This window comes from Cynocephalus volans, chromosome X, assembly GCF_027409185.1.
Source record: "Cynocephalus volans isolate mCynVol1 chromosome X, mCynVol1.pri, whole genome shotgun sequence".
NCBI lineage: Eukaryota > Metazoa > Chordata > Mammalia > Dermoptera > Cynocephalidae > Cynocephalus > Cynocephalus volans.
Genome location: NC_084478.1, coordinates 23199720 through 23221810, shown reverse-complemented (window position 1 = coordinate 23221810; position 22091 = coordinate 23199720). Strand labels below are relative to the sequence as shown.

The window sequence follows — 22091 nt, the reverse complement described above, 5'->3', positions numbered from 1 at the left end:
GTCTCATTTAATCATTGTGACCATGTTTTCAATAAAGCAAAATTGCAAAAAGTATGAAACACAAACATATTAGTTTTACATCTGCCTTCATTTCTATAAAATGAGTGCTGTACCAAAATTACGTTTACCTTTTCTTCAGGAAGAACCATATCTATTCCTGCAATTGTCTAAAATACCAATATGGAGAGGTGCTAAGATATTTATATTTTGGTACTTAGTGAAAACAATATTAGTAACCTCCAACTTGGAAACAAATAAGCCCTTTATACTTGTTAATAAAGAAGAGTAATTGCTGGCTTTGATCACAGCATTTAAATTTGCCAAATAAGTAATAGGACAGTTTACGTTCCTCAAGGTGATGATTTCTATGAGGAATTTTCAAGCTCTACAGCTCATGTGTCATAAATAGGCAATCCTCGTGTAGTTAAAAAACAAATCACTGAACTTGTCTTTTGGTTACTGCATGTTATATACATACAAAGCACTGGAATCAAGCTGTGCACCAGTCTAATGACAGAGCACCACGATGAGTTACGAGTTGGCAAAAATATTTTAAAGGAGTCAGTGATGTGTGTGTTGTGGGGGATGAGACAGAGAGAGAGAGTATTATTTGATCCAAACTTGCTGATACTTGCAAATAATCTTAAACGTAACAGTTGTAAAATAATAGCTAATGACTCAATCAAAAGGACATACGAATTTTCAAAGACTACTTTGAAGAGATTAAATTTAATTTTAATTTTAAAACATAATTATTGTTTTAAAATACTAACATATTGGAAAAAAGTACATAAATAACTCCAGGATATATCACTTTTCTTTTTGTATATCACAGCTCATTCAGGTTGATATCTAATTCTGGAAACGTGGATAATTGGTATTCAGAAGGAAAGGTGAATTTAGTATATCAGAAAAAGACCAAACAATTGTAATGGTGACATAAACTCAAGGAAAGGAGAATATAATCAAATTAAAGAAATCTTAATGTATATAAAATGACCAATTATAGTGTGTGGACAACATTTAAAGACGAATTAAATGGAAAATTCTGAGCATTATTTGAATGAATTATTCAGAGTTTGTTATTAAAATAGAATATTAAAAATATGCAGTAAGACAACTAAGTCTATCATAGCAAGAATGCACGTACAATAAACTCATACAATCTGTATTTTGGACCAGTTTTTTATTGTTTGTTGTCAATTTGTAGTCTTGATGTCAATTCAGATGACAAAAATAGCATTTACAGATATGACCATATTCATCAGCATCAGGATTTATTGGGAATTACTACTACTTTACATTGCTTATTGCCTTCAAAAAGAAAAAATACATTAGCATTTTATAGTTTTGTATATAAGAATATATTAGTTGGAAAATGTGTCACTTTGTATTCAGGTGGGAGGGAAAAGAATTAAAAAAAATTTGCATCAGGTATAAGTATGTTCTTAATTTGAGTAAGGATAGTAATACAATTTGAGTCTTCAGACATTGTAATTTGTCAAGAATTTTGGCCCTGATTTTAAAACAAAACTAAACAAAAACCTGCTGACCATACTATGGGACACAAAATACGAAATTTTATAATCAAGTGATTTTACACTGGATTAGGTTGAATGATCTTCACAACAATTATAGATCATAGTTTTAGAGGGTCTAGATTATTTTATTTCAGTGAAGTTTGAGTAATTGCTCTGTGTCAGGCACTATGTGAAGTGTTCACATACAATGAAAACTTAGATATAATCCTTGTCCTTTAGGAAAGAATTTTTAATACATTCAAATAAACTCAAACTTTGTTTTAAAAGCACACTAATTCCCTCAAACCTTGTATTACAGTAGTAGTGAAGTACAATTAATGCATCTAAAATTCTGGGACTTTCAGCGTGTTCATGAATGAGTTCTGCATTGCACACTTTTTTTCAACCTGCTGAAAGCCTGTACTACGTAGCTATTGCTACAATAATGATTTACAATAAATGTGTCAATTTATCAGTAGCTTAAGTTTTGGCTGATCTATGCTTTGCTTAGCTAGGAGCTAGTAGCTAGTAGCTCAACTGTATCGGGCTTTAAAAACTAACGCCACCTTAAGTGACATTACAAGTGGCGCCATTATGCGCCCACAAGGGCGTATTAACGTGGCAGCCTAAGTCGGCGCCGGGAGGAAGTAGGGTGGGAGTGTCTGCGGGAACCTTGCCTTAGCCCTTACTGGCCAAATACGTGGCTTCTGCGCTCGTGAAAACTGTGTGGTTGCAATAGCTAGGCATGGAGACAGGATGCGTCCTCTTGACCTTTAACCTGATAAGATTATGTAAAAAACCTCCCTTCCCCATTTGCCTTAAAAGCAAATGCTTGTGTGTTAATAAACGGAACTGCTCGACAGAACCCCCTCTGCGTCTGAGTGTCCTTTAACCGGGCTGGTTGGGGCCGACGGCTGTGCTCACCTCTCTTCACGGCTCTCTTCCCCCGTCTCCTTCCAAAGGGGACAAAAGGGAAAGAGGAATCCGGGTCATTTGCTTGCCCACCAAAAGGAACGAGGCTAGGGCTGTTCGGGTCGGCCAGCAGTGGGCCGACAAACTGGACTTGGCTCCAGATAATAAACCAATTTTAAGTATGTTCCATGTGTCTCATTCTGCAACCCAAGCTGAAGGGGTAGTGGATACTTAGGGCATTTTTCCTGGTGGGGATGACAGAAGTGCCAAGAGGGACAAGCCAAACTGCGATAGAGTATTTCAAGCCTTTGCATACATCACATCAGCTAATATTCCATTGGCCAAAGCAAAACACATTCATTAGAGTTACAACAGATGCATTATTTCTCATTTTTAAAGTCCTACATAATTGTTATAAACAATTTGGAGTAGGTAAATCATATGAAGAAAAATAAAGATAGTAATAACTAGATAACTTCTATAATCTTTATGTATTTCCTTCCAATTTTTTACAGTATAGCTGTTTAAAATCTGAAAAATGTTTGAATTATATACAACTATATATGTGTGCATATACGCATTACTTGATTAATGCAAAATAACACTTTTGAAATGACTTTAGTGTTTCATAAATTAAATAGTAATATGAATGTTTTGCTTAACTTACAGAAGCATTTAAAATATACGAAATAAACTGTACTTAAGTTTTCAATAAACTTAGAAAGATATTGCCTATTCCAATATGACCAATTCTTCACAAAGTGTTCTTGTATCACCAGACTGAAATAATATTCAAGACAGTGTAATTAAATGTGATTTTTATTGGAATTACCAAAAACCACTACATAATGAACATTCTAATTTATTGCATTTTCCTCTAAAACATTTGAACATACTAAACAAATAAGCAACATACTAACAAAGAATAATTGCATTCCTATTTGTTGTTTTAAAGTACTTATTCCTTGGCCATTCAAGCCTATCAGCATATTTTCAATCTAATGAACCAAGGTCAAATGCACTCTAGAGATATTTTTTAATGGAATTTTCAAGCAGTCCATGCCATTGTACACTAAACTAAACAATTTAATGATCAGTACATTTAGAGTATATATTATGTAATTTCAGAGAGCTTTGGAAATGCAGGGGCACTTTTTAAATGCTGAGTAGTATCTTTGGTCGTTCTTTCTGAAGAGAGATGGAAAAAAAATCATTTTGCCAACTTTTTTTCCCAGTGAGACAATGTACAGACAAATTGTAAGTGTAGATTTAATTCTTTCAGTAATTATTTCAATACCCTTAAAAGCATGTATAGAAACATTCGAAGGACAGTGAGCAAAACAAGATGGAGTGGCTGGATGAACTTGGCTGTCATTAATTTGTTAACAGTTGTGCACACATCAACATTATTAAATTATATTGTGGAAGGCAATCCATCCATTGATTAACTTATGAATGGAGCATTAGATTTAAGGGGATTTTATTTTGTTATTAAAGTATATTAAAGCAGATTTACTAAGCTATTAACTATATTGTAAGTGATGCCACATTATAAACAATGTTGCCCTGAGTCATTTTAATAATACGGCAAGAACACTGTAGTATTTCTCACAGTGAAGTTTGCTGTTGAACACAGTCATCATTCTATCCTCGAAATAATTTTCTTCCTATATTCTATCATGTTTACTGTGTTATATTGCTAGATTTCTTTTTCCAGTGCTTCTTTCTGTATCTGATTTTTGACTCTTCCCACTTCCCTAACATATTAATCGTGGCTTTAAAAGGCAGTGTTCTCTTTGTATTCCCTAAGTCTCTCACTTGCACATTTTTATGGTTTCTCCTTATTTTATTTACCAAGTATATATAGATAACAACTAACTTAGTCTCCTATCCTAGACTCTTTCAATGACTTATATTTGATTTCCAACTTTTCTTTTGTCCCTTACCAATTAGTTCACCACTAAGTTTCAAAAATTCTTTTTTTTCCATATATATCATGATTTATTCAAGTCTTCTTTAATTTTCACAGAAACATTGCCTAGTTTTAATGTACATAATTTGGAAAGCTTTTTCTACGTATTTGATATTTTTGGTGCAATTGTAAATGGTATTGAATTTAAATTTTTATTTTATCTATCTATCTATCTATCCATCTATTTAATTATTTATTTATTTATATATTGGTCATTAACAATCTTAACTTTCATATGGAACAACTAAAGACCCCAAATAGCCAAAGCAATCTAGAGCAAAAATAAATAAACAAAGCCTGAAGCTTAACACTACCTGACTTAAATTAAACTACAAAGCTATAGCAACCAAAACAGTGTGGTACTGGCATAAAAATAGACACTCAGACCAGTGGAGCAGAATAGAGAATCCAGAAATCACCCCTAAGGCTTACAGCCATCTGATATTTGACAAAGGCAACAAAAACATACACTGGGGAAAACAATGCCTCTTCAACAAGTGGTGCTTGGAAACTTGGATATCCATATGCAGAAGAATGAAACTAGACATTCACCTCTCACTATATACTAAAATCAACTCAAAATTGATTAAAGACTTGAGTATAAGACCTGAAACTATAAAATCACTAAGGGAAAATATAAGTGAAACACTTCAGGAATTAGGTCTGGGCACAGAATTTAAGCTTCAAAAATTTATTTGCAGTATCTCATAAATCTCTTCTCTCCTCTCCAATATCTATTTCTGTAGCCGTAAGTAAGATAGGTAAGATCTATTGCTCTTGACAATGATATTCAATAGAATTTCTGCAATGATAGAAATATTCTATACCTGTGTTGTTCAATAAGGTAGCCATTGGGGAGATATTGAACATTTTAAAAGTGCTCAGTGCAAGTGAGAAACTAAAATTTAGTTTAATTTTAATAAGCTTTAAATTTGAATAAGCACATGTGGCTAGTAGCTACTATATTGCACAGCACAGTGCTAGGATATTTTCTGTAGTCTGAACTGATCTTAGAAGTTCCAGGATAAATATCTTCCAATCTATTCTTAAATATAGATAACTACATTTTACTCTGCTGCTTAAAGATTATCAATGCCTAATTCTATGCTACTACTTAGTCCACATTTCATAGGCTCACTCTTGAAGTTCACTTTGATTTGGCTCCATCACACTTTTCCAGTCATTTATATTAATCTCATTCTTATATGCTCTAATCTATCTAAATAGAATTATCTTTATTCTGGCGTCATAGTTTATGCTTCCTCAATACTCATAATTTAACTCGTATAGTATTCCCTTCTAAAAATCCTTTGCCCAAACTGCATTTCCAAATCATCTTAGCTGAGTGTCAGCTTAAGTTGCCAATTATTTCATGAAGCTTTTCCCAGTTTCCCCTACTATAGGCCAGCTCTCTCTTCATTGCAGCACTTTAGTTACCTCTCTTTATTTACTCTTGACATATATATTTTTAAATAAGTTTATAAGCTCTTTGAGGTCATGTTCCTATCTGATTTATTCCATGCTTTTTAGTTTTTGGTCCACTATCTGGCACATAGAACATCCAAAATAACTGATTATAGAATGAATGGATTAGCAAAACAACACAGTGTTTGCATAAAAATAGACACAGGTACCAATGGAACAGAATATAGAACCCAGAAATAAATACACATATATATAGCCAGCTGATCTTTGACAAAGGCACCAATAACATGCATTGGGGAAAAATAGCCTTTCAATAAACGGTGCAGGAAAAATTAGATATCCATATGCAGAAGAAAGGAACTAGAATCCTATCTCTCACCATTAACCAAAATCAACTCAAAATGGATCAAAGACTTAAATGTAAGACTTGAAACAATAAAACTAGTAGAAAAAAACATAGGGGAAAAACTCCAAGACATTCATCTGGGCAAAAATTTTATGGAGAAGATTTCTAAAGCACAGGCAACAAAAGCATAAATAAACATATGGGACCACATTGAACTAAAAAGCTTTTGCACAGCAAAAGAAAAAATCAACAGAGCAAAGAGGCAATCAGCAGAGTGGGAGAAATTATTCGCAACCTATTCATCCAACAAGGGATTAATATCCAGAATACACAAGGAACTTAAATAACTCAACAGCAAAAAAGCATTCTGATTTAAAAAATGGGCAAATGACTTGAATAGACAATTCTCAAAAGAAAATATACAAGTTGCCAACAGGTGTATGAAAAAATGCTCAACATCAGTAATCATCAGGCAGATGCAAATCAAAACCACAATGACATATCAGCTAGTTAGAATGGTTATTATTAAACACACACACACAAAAAAAATGTGGTAAGCGTGCAGAGAAAAGGGAATTCATATACTCTTGGTGAGAATATAAATTAGTACAACCATTATGGAAAACACTATGGAGCTTCCTCAAAAAAATGAAAATAGTGCTACCATATGATCCAGCAATCCCACTGCTGGGTATTTATCCAAAGGAAAGGAAATTAGCTTACTAAAGAGATGTCTGCACCCCCATGTTTCTCATAGCACTATTTACAATAGCCAAGATATGGAATCAACCTAGGTGCCCAACAAAAGATGAATGGATAAAGAAAATGTGATATATACGCACAAGGAACACTACTCAGTCACGAAAAGGATTGAAACCCTGTCATTTATGGCAACGTGGATGAGCCTGGAAGACATTATGTTAAGTGAAATAAGTCAGACACAGAAAGAAAAATACTGCATGTTCTCACTCATATGTGGGAGCTAATAAATAAATAAATAAATAAGTAACTTTTAGAAAAAAATGAATGTATTAAATAACAAATAATGAATGTGAACCTTTGAACTTGAAACACTTTTCATCAGTAGAACATTCCAAGTAAAGGTTATTAAGCCATTAGTTAAATACAAATTTATAAATGGCTACATCCCATATATGGAGACATGTTATATACATACTCCCAAATATGCAAATAATCTCTTCCGGTATATCTTAATGGTTTGCATTTTTTATGCAAACTGTTTTATCTTTTTACAGGCATATGTAAGACATATACATTGCTGTCTAATATGCCCTACACAAAGTAATTTTTACTTTTTATTTTTCTAGATATTTGTTCACCATTTCACTTCCCTCATGTAAAGCAATCTAAAACACTATAATTGTATGCTACAAAACAAAACAATATGTGAAAATATTTTTCTTAAACCAAAATATTTTGTTAAGTTGAGAAGATGTTTTCCTCCATGAGCATTTGTTTGCCATCTGTATTCATTCCAACGAAACTGTTCATTTCTATTAAGGAAACTTGGATAGTGGGTACCCTACCCTTTGGAAATATTGAATTATGACAGTTGCTAATATATTAAAAATCTGATACTCAACTTAATATTTTGTGTATTCTGAGAAGTTTGTTACTTTCAAAGAAACATTAGTCCCAAATAGCAAATAGGTGTATTGATAGTATAAACACAATCCAAAGAATCTGTAATACAATTTTTCAATAAGAAACATTGCTTAATTTTTTAAAAATTTTTTATTTCAGATATCAGTGATTCCACTGTTAGTAGTACTAAATGACAAACTGCATTAAAGATGGCATTAGGCAGTGTTCGATTGCTAAGGAAGACTCACAGGACCAACTTTGACAAGCTTTACAAATCTACAGTCCATTGCATTAAAAGGCTACAATAAGGCAACGCATGAAGTCAGGATAAATATCATAGCAAAAAGCTTCCTCACAGAAAGGGTCTAAAGAATCGAAACAGAAGCTCCCAGTGTCCTCCCTTTGCAAAGACCACACCAGGATGTACCTTTTTTGTCAGATGAGGAACAGAATTTTCTCTCATATCAGTGACTCAGAAAATTGCAGTCCAAGACGGAGTCTCAGCCAGGATTTCTTATACCATGAAGATCATGTAGGCATATTGCTGCTGCACAACCAGCCCTAATGGCACAGCTCTCCAGGTCTTTCACCAAGACCAGGTGCAAATCATCAGTCTTCCTTATCTATAAATAATATTGACATGCAAATCGCCCCAGAACTCCTCAGACCTATAGTTGCATAGCAACACTAGTAGTCAGTGTAGTTTATGTCAGTGCTATCCAAGTACTCTTATTTCAGTAAAAGAACTCAGAACAATTCCACATCTGTGGGAATTAAGTCTCACCTCATAGAAACCAAACAATAGAAGCTCTTTCTTGCAAAACATAAATGTGACAAAGGATTATATACACAAAATACGTGAGGGATGCATTTAAATTAAAAATAAAAAGACAACCCAATGAAAAGGAGGAAAAATCCCAAATATCAAACACACAGACATACCCCCCCCCACACACACCACCCTCACTAATAATTTAGGAACAGCATTAAATAATACAACACTCATTAGATTGCCAAATTTTTCCAGTGTCTGATAGAAAAGTTTAAGTAAGAATCTGGGAAATCAAAAACCCTTGTATGTTGCCGTGGAAGTATAAGATAGTAAAAGAGCAATTTGTCAAGCTTTCCAATAATTAGGGATGTTTATACTTTAAGACAAGCTATTTAACCTCCAAGAACGTACCCTAGAGAAACTAGAAAACATAACATGGAGAAACATTTGCACAATTATTTAATGCAATGTTCTTTGTAATATTGAAAATTTAGAAACAACATATTGCCTTTGCATACTAGAATAGATCAAAAAATTATACACTTCTTCAGTGAATCACTGAGTAGAGGTTAAGATAAATGATTAAGAACTCATGTATCATGTTACGGTTGTAATGTTATACAACTCCTGAATTGTATATGTGCTATTAACATTAAATTTAAGCACATAAAGTTGCGATACACAAATAAAATTTTGGAAAGATATGCATCACTTAAAGTTTGAAAACAGAAAAATACATACAACGTTATTTTTGAATCCATGCATATGTCATGAAATAGAAAACTTATGTAAGATAAACACCACTTTCTGGATAGTGGGTACCTCTGGAGAGAAACTTAAGAAATGCTCTCAGTGAGGGATCCAACACGATTTATTTCTCCAAAAAGAAAGACTTGTTGTAAGTGTCGCTCAATGGTAACTAAACCATTTGGAAAATCAAACCTGTGCTTCTTAGAATTTGGGCTGTGAAGGGACAGTGACAGGCTCACATCTGAAAAGAATTCTACCAAAATAGACAGGGAGACCATGGAAGTCAAACTGCCCACACACCAAAAGTAAAAATAAATAGTAAAAATTAAAAAAGAAAAGACCTCAGATGGATTGTGTGGACTTTGTGTGAGGAAGCCTGCCTGGGCTCCTTCCTAAAATTACTGTGTCCATTCAAAAATTACTGCCTGGTTGTAGAATATGACCCCAGCCTAAGAACAGGAATTGAGGACAGTTCTAAGCTGCCAGCCAGATATTTTCAAAGTCAAGGGCAATGAACTTTGATGGCTGCAGATGGAATACATTTCAATAATTCTCACAAACACACAAAAAAGCATTTTATGAAACATTAATCGTCACTAGGAATCTGCCATATCCATAGGGAATCATCAAGGAAATACATCGGTCATTCAAGTAAAACTCTTCTTGACCATATAGGCTGCCCATTTGAGGAAAGAGAGTGAAGGAAATAAAACAAAAAAATAACGAAACTTAAGGTGAGACAGGGATGATGAAGATGAAGAACCAGATAATGCCCCAAGGGTGATGCAGGACTGTAGTGAGAGAGCCAGCTCATAACTGAATAAGACTGTGGAATTTTCATAGTTATAATGAGCCAAATATTTTAATTATAAAAATGAGACTGTTCTTTGAACTGAATGTGGCCAAAGATCTTTTCCTTATCTAAGAGTGATTGTAAATGTTATGGAATCTGAATGTAATTTTATCTTAGGCAGTGAAAAAAGTTAGCCCTACAGCTTAAAGAAAGGGTCAATTAGAGGAACACCATTTTATATTTGTGCCTTAAGTGATGCTATTTGCACAATAAACAGATTATATGGTTATTTTATGGGAAACAAACCCAGGGCACAAAGTAACATGTATCTTCTATACAGCAGTTGCAATATAGACCCTAATCTTCTCCTCGATGACATGCAAGTGTCATTATGATAAACTAGAAGACGGAGGTTGAATTTGGTGAATATATACATTATCGACTACTTGACAGCTCTGGTATAATTAGAATTTCGAGAGTTTTTCATATTATTGCGCTCATTACTAATAAGTACACATCCTAATCCTATGTATTTGTTTTGAGATAAATAGCCAGAAAATGCAACATTAAAAACATGAAGGACAATGGGAGGATCATTTATATCGCATAGGGACAAAACATGTGTTGGCTGAGCTTAATTTTTTTTTTTTTTCCCTAAATCATTTAGATAAAGTCCTCCATCCCCAGTGTTTGGGACTCCTTAAGTGAAAAAACTATAATATTTAGTGCAACAATTCTCAGGGTAAACTTCCATGATTATCACACAGCCCTGAAGCAGAGATAATGCTTATTTGAGTTATTTCGTTGATGCAATATTTACTGCAAAAGGGCCTATTATGTATTATAACATTAGGTGATATCTAAGTGGTCTCTACAAAGCTTGGAAACACGAAGACCACAAGGTCGTATTGATAACTATTAACATGATATGACATATCAACTGCTCAGTAAAGCCAGAAAGTATGTTCTGCCCATAATATTGAATGATTAGCACTGGAGGAATCTATATCAAATATCAAATGGGTTCTCAAACTAGGGTCCAGTAAGCACTATACATCCTATATTGCTGCATGTACTGCCCTGTTTCTGGCCTTCTAGAGACATGAACTGTGCCCCTGAAGACATTTAACGGTTTATCCAGCACTCTAAGTGACTTTGCCAACCTTTAAAATAGAGTGATCATGGATGCTAGTCTGGAACAGTTTTCTGAGTGTGCATCATACATATACACATACATATTTATTTAAATTTTACAACTGTACTATGTTCTAATAGATCGTGTTCATTACAAAACCTATACAAATAGAAATGTTAAATTTTGGAGCTGGTTGCTTAGCTCACTTGTTTAGAGCATGGTGCTGATAACACCAAGGTCCAGGGTTTGTTCCTTGAACCCCGCAAGCTGCCAAAAATAAAAAGAAAGGAAGAAAGAAATGTAATGTATTTTTCTTGCTGGCTGGTATGGGGATCGGAACCCTGGACCTTGTTATATATAACACCACACTCTAGCCTAGAAATGTAAATTTTTTTTTTTTTTTTTTTTTTTTTTTGTCGTTTTTTCGTGACCGGCACTCAGCCAGTGAGTGCACTGGTCATTCTTATATAGGATCCGAACCCGCGGCGGGAGCGTCGCCGCGCTTCCAGCGCAGCACTCTACCGAGTGCGCCACGGGCTCGGCCCAGAAATGTAAATTTTTTGATATAAAGATTAAATAAGCAGTATTTCCACAAAGATATTTACAAGTGTGTTTAGTCAGACTAAACACAATTAAATTCTGACTTTGAAACTTTGAACTTCTGTTTGAAGTGAAAACAATTGATAGAATGCTATTAGTGCTTCCGGCGGGACATGGCGTAGGAGGAGCGAATCGGGACGCGGAGGCGGGGCTTTCCCGCGCTCAGGGGCGTGTCAAAGTTGGTGGAGCACGCGGAGGGCAGGGGCGTGGGCAAATTAGCGCTCAGGCGCGTGGCCGCATCTGGAGGCCGGTGGCGGTGACAGGCGATATGCAGCCAGGGCGGAGAACAGCTGCGGGCCCGGGCGCCGGCGGGGTGGAGAGCGCGGCCTGGACAGAACTCCAGGCTTTGCCGGGGACTGAGGCCTGACTGACGGGGCGTGGCCTGAATCAACGAAATGACGTCTCCAGCGTCTGGGCGTGGCGACGCATAAGGGGCGTGGCCAAGGTGGCCGCGCGCAGGAAACACGGGAACCGGAAGCGAACGAGGGGGTTCCGACTCAGCGAAGTCGTTCTGGTAAGGGCGGGGGGCGATGTGGAGCGCGGGCAGCAGGTGTCGTGGCCTGGCAGAGAGTTCTTGGCCCCGTGAGGATGGCCGGGGTCACGGCGGAGCTTCTCTGAGGAAGGGGGTGGTAGGTGGCCGCGGAGAATAGTCCCTTATTCACTTTAGCCCTTCGCTTCCACTGCGAGCGTCACCAGACACTCTTCTGTCCATTGAAGTGTAGAACAGCTGTCCAGAGACTGCAGGATGAGGGGTGCAGTTCCAGATACCGAGGCGCAGCCAGCTGGGACTCCCTCGGGTCTGCATTGTTGATCTTCCTCCTCTGACTATGCCAGGGGTTCTGGAAAGACCCAGGGTACAGGTGTGGCCCGTGGACCATCTGAGCTTTCTCCACTCCTCAGTTCCTTCTGTCCTTTAGTGTCCCGCCCCAGAGCTGGAGGAGAGGAACCTCCAAAACTACAAACGTTATTGGTGGCTGGGATTCTATATGACATTCAGCGTTAAATGCTACTGCTCGGAGGCTGCTGGGAACACGTTACTGTCAGGATAATTTCCTCTCTTTTGTTTTTGCTGGAAAACTTGAGAAATAAGAGGGGGTAGCGAAGATGCTTACAACAATTTGGATAGAATTTGTTCTGTGTCAGCCACTGAAAACCACATTGCTTTCTGCTTCCCCTTCTTTCTTTACTGATAATCTGTCCATCTTCGCTCTGCTATTTAAAACTGTTGCTGCAGTGTGGAGAGTAGTGAGAAGTCTGATGAGAGAAGCTTCCTCTTCAAATCTCTCAGAGCAGTCACTGTTCACAGCCGGCCTCACAGTCCCACTGAACCAAATTCAGGCCACCCACCGTCTCTTCAGGGACCTGGTGAAGAGCTGCACTGTTCTCGAATGCTTTGGAAATGAAAACTCTTCTGTCGGGCTTTCCTCCTTTACTCAGATTTTTTAAAGTCAATACCTGGGCTAAAATCCACCCCAAAACTAAAATCAACAAGGGCGTGGTTCTCTGTGCACACCTGCCCTGTTTTCCCTGGACCCAGGCAAAATGCTGCAATGGCTCACAGTTGGAATGTAATAAAGGTTGAGTAAATTGTGAGTGAAGATGACTATTAGGGAAATAATCTGATAGAAAGAGGGAAGTGCATTGCATTTCATTGGCCGCACTAGAGCGGTTAGTTGCAACACACAAATCAGGTATGAAAAACATGGTTTGAAACCTTTGGCAACACTACATTGGGATCATGCTCTCAGGGAAGAAGTGGGTGAGAGGAGGAAGTGAAGATTTCTTAAGATATGACAACATAATGTCTAATTTGAATTTCAAAGATTTGCAAAAGGTTGGCTTCCTTTTGAAATCAGAAGGTGAAAAAAATGGAGGATCCATCTGATGACAAGGAATTTTTTAATGTAATTATAACCTTTTGTCAGTACTTTTGCTGTCTGTTTTGCATCAGTATATATGGTTTAATTAGGCAGAGCTCAAGCTAGGAGGCATTTCATACGCAATTATGGATGATTAAAAGAGACTTTTTGAATCTTTTCTTTTTTCACCCATTTCTGAGTCTGCAAACAGCAGATAAAGAACGTGTTAGTAAAATCCAATGCCTACATAGATATTGAGTGATGGCATCCCACCATAAATTGATAATGGTTCCAAGGGAGTATGAGGGGTGTTGAAAAAGTCCATGGAAAGATTTGTATTATCTTTTCATTTTTTCACAAACTTTTTGAAGTACTCTTGTATTGGATATACAGGTGATTTGTTATTCTCACTACGTTTGTATAAGTTTGAAGTTTTCCCTAATAACAAGTTAAGAGGGGAAAAAAAAGCAGAATCAGATTCTAAATTCAGATGAGCCATGGTCTATTGCTCTTTAAACCTGCTGGGTGAATTCAGGTAATGAAGGTATAGTTGGCTCTCTGTATCCATAGATTCTGTATCTGTGGATTTAACAAATCCGGATTGGAAATATTTGAAAAGAATAATTGCATCTGTACTGAACATGTGTTGGGAAAATATAGGAGAATGGTCAGGGTCCCTCAGATGTTCAGAATCTTGCAGAGCATTTGATGTAAATAGGCACGTGTGCCCAGGTGTTCCTTGGTTATTGTCTAATGTAATTGTGCATGTGCATCCAGGTGTCCTGGATTATGACGAGTAGATAGGACGAGTGGCTCTGGTCCACGTCCCCCGCCCCCCACGGATGTCCCCTGGGGGGCCACAGGGAGGCCGCTACTGCTGCTGGAGGCTGTTGCTGCCAGTGTGTGTGTGGGACCCTCTGAGAGGCCACTGCCACTGGATCCACTGTAAGCTGCTGCTGCTGCTGCTGAGGACTGAACTCGTGTAATCTGCCAATGTCTCCCAGGATCTTTCCCAATTACCTCGCATGGAACTGAGTGTGAGGGGTCTAGTGACCCGTCTGTACAATGGGTTTGATGGGTGGGGCCCAGGCTGGACAATACAAATGGAAAACTTGGTGTAACTAAAATAATGAAAATTTTGGGTTTAGGTATGAATTGCCCTAGGCATACAATTGACGTAGCTATTGCCTCCACCCGAGAACATGTACAGACTTTTATTTTATGTCATCATTCCCTAAACAATACAGCATAACAGCAACATAGCATATACATTATATTAGGTATTATAAGTAATCTAGAGATGATTTAAAGTATATGGAAGGATGTGCATAGGTTGTATGAAAATATAACATTTTATATCAGGGATTTGAGCATCCACAGACTTTGGTATCCATGGGAGGTCCTGGAACAAATAGCACATGGATATGGAGAGACAACTGTATTTAAAAACCACGTACTATTATCTGGTTCCAGGTAGTATCGATGTAATGTACTGAAAGTTCATTTGTAGTCTCTTTTAAATCCTGAGCCAGACTTTTACATGGCTTAAACAAGGTGATTTCTCATCTGCTCAGACATTTTAACATACCTACTCCCTCTAAAAAACGTGTTTATACAAACACACACATATAAAGCTGAATAAAAGTAATTTTAACATTGACTTGAGGATTTCCAACACCTTTTGGGCAATGCAGACATACTTTAGTTGTGACTGGTTGTTATAACTGAATTATCCACAACCCCCCCCCCCCATATTCATTATACTCAAATCTTAGGTCCCAGTAAGTATCCCACCATGTGACCTTATGTGGAGATTGGGTCTTTACAGAGGTAATCAAATTAAAATGAGGTCGTGAGGGTGGTTCCTACTCCAGTATCCCTAATTAGAGGTGATATTTGTACACAGAACACAGAGTGCTCTGTGAAGATTGGTGTTAACACCGTCACAAGCCAAGGAACTACTGGAAGCGAGGTGTATTAGTCAGTGTTCTTCAGAGACACAATCAGTAGGGTGTGTGTGTGTGTGTGTGTGAGTGTATGTATAGAGAGATTTATTTTAAGGAACTGGCTCATGTGAGCATGGAGGCTGGCAAGTCTGAAATCTGTAGTACAGGCCAGCGGGCTGGAGGCTCAGGGAAGAGTTGATGTTGCAGCTTGTCTTAGTCCATGTTATGATGTTGTAACAGAAAACCTGAGACTGGGTAATTTATAATAAACAGAAATTTATTTTGCTCACATTTTCTGGATGCTGGGATGTCAAGGGCATGGCACCAGCATCTGCTCAGCATCTGGTGAGGGCCTTCTTGCTGTGTTATCCCACGGCAAGAGGTGGAAGGGCAAGAGAGCAAGTGCGTGCTGGCGGGGTGAGGGGGAGGAGAGCTGAACTCAGCTTTTTATCAGGAACCCACTCCCACAATAATGACATTAATCCATTCATGAGGACAGAGCCATTCATACCATAGCACAGCTCAAGCTCAGAGGCAGTCAGGAGGGAGAATTTCCTCTTCTTCAAGGGACCTCCAGTCTTTTTTCACTTAAGGCTTTCAGCAGATTGGATGTGGCCCACCCACATGGAGGGCATGTGCTTTACTCAAAGTCTACTGACTTAAATGTTAATCTCATCTAAAAAATGCCTTCACAGTGACATTTAGCCTGGTATTTGACCAAATATGTGGGTACCGTGGCCTAGCCAAGTTGGCACATGAAACTAACCATCCAAGTAGGGATGCCAGAAACAGATCCTCCACAGCCCTCAGAAGGAAACAACCCTGCCGACAACTTGGATCTCAGATTTCAGGCCTCCAGACCGTAAAACAATAAATTTCTTTTGTTTAAGCCATCCAGTCTATGGTACCTTATTACAAGCTATTATGCCATCCTAAAGATGCCAGGTAGGGAGTTAGGCCTGGAGGTGAGGAGCTGCTGTGGGATACACGAACTTCCTACCACTCCTCTTTCACGTGATGGCCCATCTGAGTTCAGTGTGTGTTACACTTCCCTCTGTGTAACAGACAAAAAAAAGAAAGAAACACTCAAAGTAACATGAATGAGGCCTAGAGGGACTGCCGCCCATCAGGGGAGCAGCCCCGATTTAAAATCCGCCTTTCTTTTTATTGACAAGACAAGGAAGTTCCATAAGAAAAATCAGTTGATTCAATCTTCAAAGAAGGACCTAAAAACAGGCAGTGTAAAACTAGTAACAGCAGTAAATTAACATTGTGGCATTCCAGAATGCAACTTGTAAAAAGCTAAGTCCATCCACCAACAAACAGCTTGTCCTTATGAAACATTTTCTTTTCCACAACTTCCTACACCGATTTTCTCAGCATATTTTAACAGCATTCAAGCAGTTTCCTTAACATATCTTAAGAACAATCGGTAAGTTAAATAGTCAATAGTCCTTCAAGCCAGAATCAAACCAGGGACCTAAAACAGTTAAATTACACAATCCCATCCCTAAACAGTGATTAGAGTTGATTAGATGGCTTTTGCCAAGCTATCTGTGGACTTTTGTCCTCCACTGGAGAGCCTTTTAGCTCCATGCACATATTTACCTAAAGATCCTATTCTAAGATCAAAGGAGAATCAAGATTTCTAACCCACTACAAGTGTGTAACATTCCCAAAGTGATGCACGCACAAAGTGCAAGGCACTCAGCCAAATGACTGGCTTCCAGCCCTGCTGTGCTGCATTTTGTGATACACGTAGAGGTGATTTTCTTGCTTTTCACTTAGGTGTAGCCTTCTCCCCTGTAGCTCAGGTGCAGCAGGGTCAAGGACAGCAGTACAGAGAGAAGAGCTAGTTCACAGCCAGCTAGTAGCAGGGACATGCATGAAGAGAGATGGGTGAAATCACAATGTTGGCCTGCTTGCTTAGCATCACTGGGGATCACGTGGGTTTTGTTTCTTACACTCTTCTTGGAAAGATGATGTGAAGAAATAAAGTTCAGGTCTGTGGGTGAAATGTGTCTTTAATGCCCCCAAACTTCTCTTTTTGTGCTGTTTGGCACCCCCGCCCCCCCATGGCTTTACCACTAAGAGCCCTCTTTTTGGCAAGACAAGGCAGAATCTTAGGCGGCACCAGCACCCTGCTGTGACCTGGTTTGCTGTGGCTTTCCCTTTCCATACTATGTGCATTTCAAGAGACTCATAGTAGGAGAAAAATTACACCCCTGGAAAGTAGAGCTCAAGCCTTGTTCACTTTTGCATCCCAGCAGCCGACGCAGTGCCTGCAGCAGAGCAAATGCAGTAGATGTTGGGATGGAAATGGTAACTGATAGAGTTCCCATCCCTGTGAGGCTACGTCAGGTTCATGTTCGGCTGTGTCACTCTTATAGATCAGGCAGGACTTTGGGGGTCCTTAAGATCTTACAGGTAGGGATATGAGACCCTCCTTTTAAAGGACAAGCATTTAAAAGTTTTGAAAGTGTAAACAGCCCTACAATTGGGGGGGTGGCATTTGAGAAAGGGAAGGCCCCTCAGTACTGTCATGTCATGCTGGCTGTCATGTCACGGTTCTCAGTTCTTGACGTTAAAATCTCTGTCACCAAGGAAGCCTCCTCAGGTCTTTCAGCTAGTACTTCTCGAACACCTGTGGGGAATCAGGTCCTGAGAGACGCAGCTGTGATGGAGACAGACACAGTCCCCACCACCGTGGGGTCTAGGTGCTGGGGAGGATGAAGTAGTAAAGGACATTCCTGGTCAGGTGCTTCCTCCAGCTGCCGCAAGTGCTGGGCCAAGAAGAGGGTGCTGGGCCAACCCGGTGAGCAGGTGCTCAGGCAGCCTTTGAGGGATCACGCAGGAGTCAGTCACCTGAACGGGGGGCAGGAGTGACCAAAGCCCAGATGGAGGGCGGGTGGTCCAGGGAAGCAAGAGCATCAGCACAGGCTGGAGAAGGGCAGGACATGGAGAAGCGAAGTCTGCGGGTCCAGGGGCAGGCAGTGGATATGACGAAAAGTAAATGTCACTGTGAGGGACCAATGGGTTTGGGGAAAAAGTGAATAAACCCTGGCCCTCCCCACCCCTCAGGGTGTGTACTGCTGCTCTGAATGTTGTTATCCTACCTAGAGGATTCCTCCTCCTCAGCATCTCAAATCTCTAGTGTTTACATCTTTCCTCCTCTGCCTTCCTCCCTCTATGGTATTCGTTCCTGCAAGTTATTTGGGAACTGATAGAAGTCAATCTAAGGATGGTGGTGAGGAATAGCCTGAGGGTCTTTCTTCAAGTGTCTCCATGCAAATTAGTATGGAGAAGGTTCCAGCTTCAGAGGTTCATTCTAGTGAGGCCCTGCAGCCTCCATACCTGCACTTAACAAAACCCAGAACTGAGTCCACTTCTACCTCAAAGAGAGCAGAAAGGCTTGTTGGTTTTATAACAATCACATGTGTTAAGCATTTGTGGCTATGGGTCATTGGCATTCCAGTGTGGGTTTATATGATTTAAGACTATATGTGAGAATGACTGTTTCTCTACTGATCTATTAAAGTAAATGTGGAAAGTAGTTTCTTGACCATTTTTTTTTAAAGATGACCCATAAGGGGATCTTAACTCTTGACTTGGTGTTGTCAGAAGCACGCTCTCCCAAGTGAGCTAACTGGCCATCCCTATATAGGGATTCGGACCCGTAGCCTTGGTGTTACCAGCACCACACTCTCCCAAGTGAGCCACGGTCCGGCCCCTTTGGACCAATTTTAAAATGTCAAAATGATGTCATACAGAAACTGGCCAAGAGAAATGAGATGTCCAGTTTCAAATATTTTGGAACGTATTGTTTATTGTTCTTGTTAGCCACTGTCTTTTTACTAAGGGTGGTCCACAGACTGCAAATTATTTCTGTGACTCTTAAGTTTCTGGAACTTGTTTATTAAAGTTTGCAAGCAGTTCAGTAGCTTCACATTCTGGAATATTCTGTCCCAAATTTGAATTACTGAGAAACCCTAGCTGACCTGCTTGCACGGGTGTGCTCTGTTGTAAACATGGAACATTAAGTGAGGCAGCAGATCGTCTTCCTCAAACCTCTTCCACCTCATTCCATTCCTGGAAAGACAGGTGCCCATCCACGTCTGGGCATTGCAGGGATTTTCCACTGTACCATATTGACATGGGGGGTGTGGATCATTCTTTGTTGTTGGGGGCTATCCTGTGCTCCAGATGTTGAATGGCATCACTGCCCTCTTACCAGTACCACACTCCCCCCATCCTAAGTGACCACATTGAAAAATATCTGAAGACAGTACCAAATGTCTGGGGGGGAAAACAGTAACCTTGGTAGAGAGTCACTGAGATGACAGAAGAGGATGTGTGTGATGGTGGAGAGGTGACTTTAATCAACTGGCTAAGAATATCTTTTAAATAGTTATTGTATATATTTCCACTATTCACAATGAGTCAACATAGTTTTCAAAGAATGTCTTGCCTCAAGATTCAAGGTTTCTCACATTTTCCTCTTGGAACCTATATGCAGATAAGAAAAAGAATTCATTAGTAATGCTAATCCAGCTAAATCTGTTCCCTTGAAACTGCTTTATAAATATGTTATTAGCGTAAGTTTATTTTCTCCAATGCTGACTGTTATTGAAATGGACTTGCCGGGGTCATCATACATTTCCGACTGCTGGGTGAACGTCCATCCTGCCAGACTGGCTTATTGCAAACACTGGCACTTGGCAGTCTAAGGCTAAAATGGAAAAAAATTAATCACACTGATCCAGTTATTAATGTTTTGTGTGAGTGGTGTTTTTGTCCTAGATGTTTATTTTGTGTGTTTTTATTTACGAAAATGTGAAAGTTAAAGATCTAAACTCCAATATGCTTATGTCTTTAGGATAGTTCGCTGCTTCTCAGCACTGACAAAAGCCGCATCGCAGTGGCCTGAGGAAGTGGGGCTTCGCTTGATTGGTTTCTCACATTAGTTTCATGTTTCTAAGTGACTGGGAGAAACAGGATGCCGTCACCATTTGATTTTGATTTTGCCATATTAAACTGTCCCGACCTGTTTTCACCCAGGACAATATTATGGTTTCTGCTGACCTGAGCCACTGAGCACGTCCTGTTGCTATATTCTGGACCCTCACCTGCTTCGTTGTAAAGACACTAGTCATTGTTTCTGGCAGCTCAGTACATGAACAGAAGGGCCACTGTACACTAGTGACCAAGCACGACCCGAGTTCATGAGGGTTAGAAAAGAGAACGGGCCGAGTCCTTAGATAGTGCCTGCCAAACAGGGTTGGCAGCTACTGCTGGTGAGACAATTGTCATCGTCATCATCATCTTTATCTCTTCACAGGTGCAGTGCTTGCTCAGATGTATGAATGTGATCATTTTAAGAAGATGTGAAGTGGAAGAAGGATTAATGGAAGGAGGAAGTGGTGGCAAATTCGGAAAGCAGCACTTCAGGACAGCCCCACGCTCTGCCCTTGTGCCTTTGCTGCCCACGCTCCCCGCAGATAATCTTTGGCTGTCAATGAGATTGCTGTTTGCTGTTATCTCAAGTAATGGACAGGAACTGTTGACAGTCCTAACTTTGGGGACTTGTCATCTAATAAAATGAAGATCAAATCCTATACCTGTTGCCCAAGATGAAAATAAAATCAGTTTCACACAGTGTGTATCATCTACTGAAATTTAGCCTGTCACATTAAAAAAACCATTTAGGTATGAGACCCTAGATCATAGGAAAATAAACTTAATTATGTTAATTCTTAGCTTAATGAAATATAAAGAATATCAGCTTGAATGGAAATACTACAAATTTGGTATTATTCCAATGGTTCTCAATGTTCACGATCTCCCTATTTTTATAAAGAAGAAAAACATTGTAGGAGAACTTGGTCTAGAGTGGCGCTGTCTAAGATGTAGTCACCAGCCACTTGTGGTTATTTACATACAATTTTAAATCCATTAAAATTTTATTGTCACATGTGCCTACCACTTACCATATCAGATGTTTCTATCTTCAGAGAGGGTTGTGTTTAACAGCGCTGATCTATATTATAACTGAACTGTGTTACGAAGTTGTTCTATTATTTGTCCAATTAATTTTGAAGAACACAAAGCCTGGAGAACAATAGCATTAAAAGGCTTGTTTTGTGGTGTCTTCAGGAGGAACTCATATAAGTTGGGTTACTCCAGACTGTTGGCTTTCATTAGCTTTCAAATAATCTTGAGAAACAATGGGTGGATTAGGAGCCCCTCGGAATTGCATTAATGGCCTCAGTGTTATCTTCAGCCACCTGGGACTGACAAATAGCCCTGGAACTGACCAGCAGGAAGTGTGGGCTTCATTCTGCTCTGCTGATAACTGCACATGTATCCTCTGGTTAATGGACCCGACATCAAAGTGTCTTTTGCAGCCCTGATGCTCCAACAAGGCACTTTGTGATTCTGTGAACGTCCTCCACAAAG

The 22091-nt window shown here is 39.0% G+C and overlaps 1 long non-coding RNA gene across 1 annotated transcript; it reads left to right on the top strand.

The window, feature by feature from the left end:
* The first annotated feature begins 12201 nt into the window (after window positions 1-12201).
* Window positions 12202-21293, top strand: LOC134367334 (uncharacterized). Its single transcript, XR_010022404.1, has 2 exons — window positions 12202-12344; window positions 20974-21293. It is a non-coding gene; the product is annotated as an uncharacterized LOC134367334 (long non-coding RNA).
* Window positions 21294-22091: the final 798 nt, after the last annotated feature.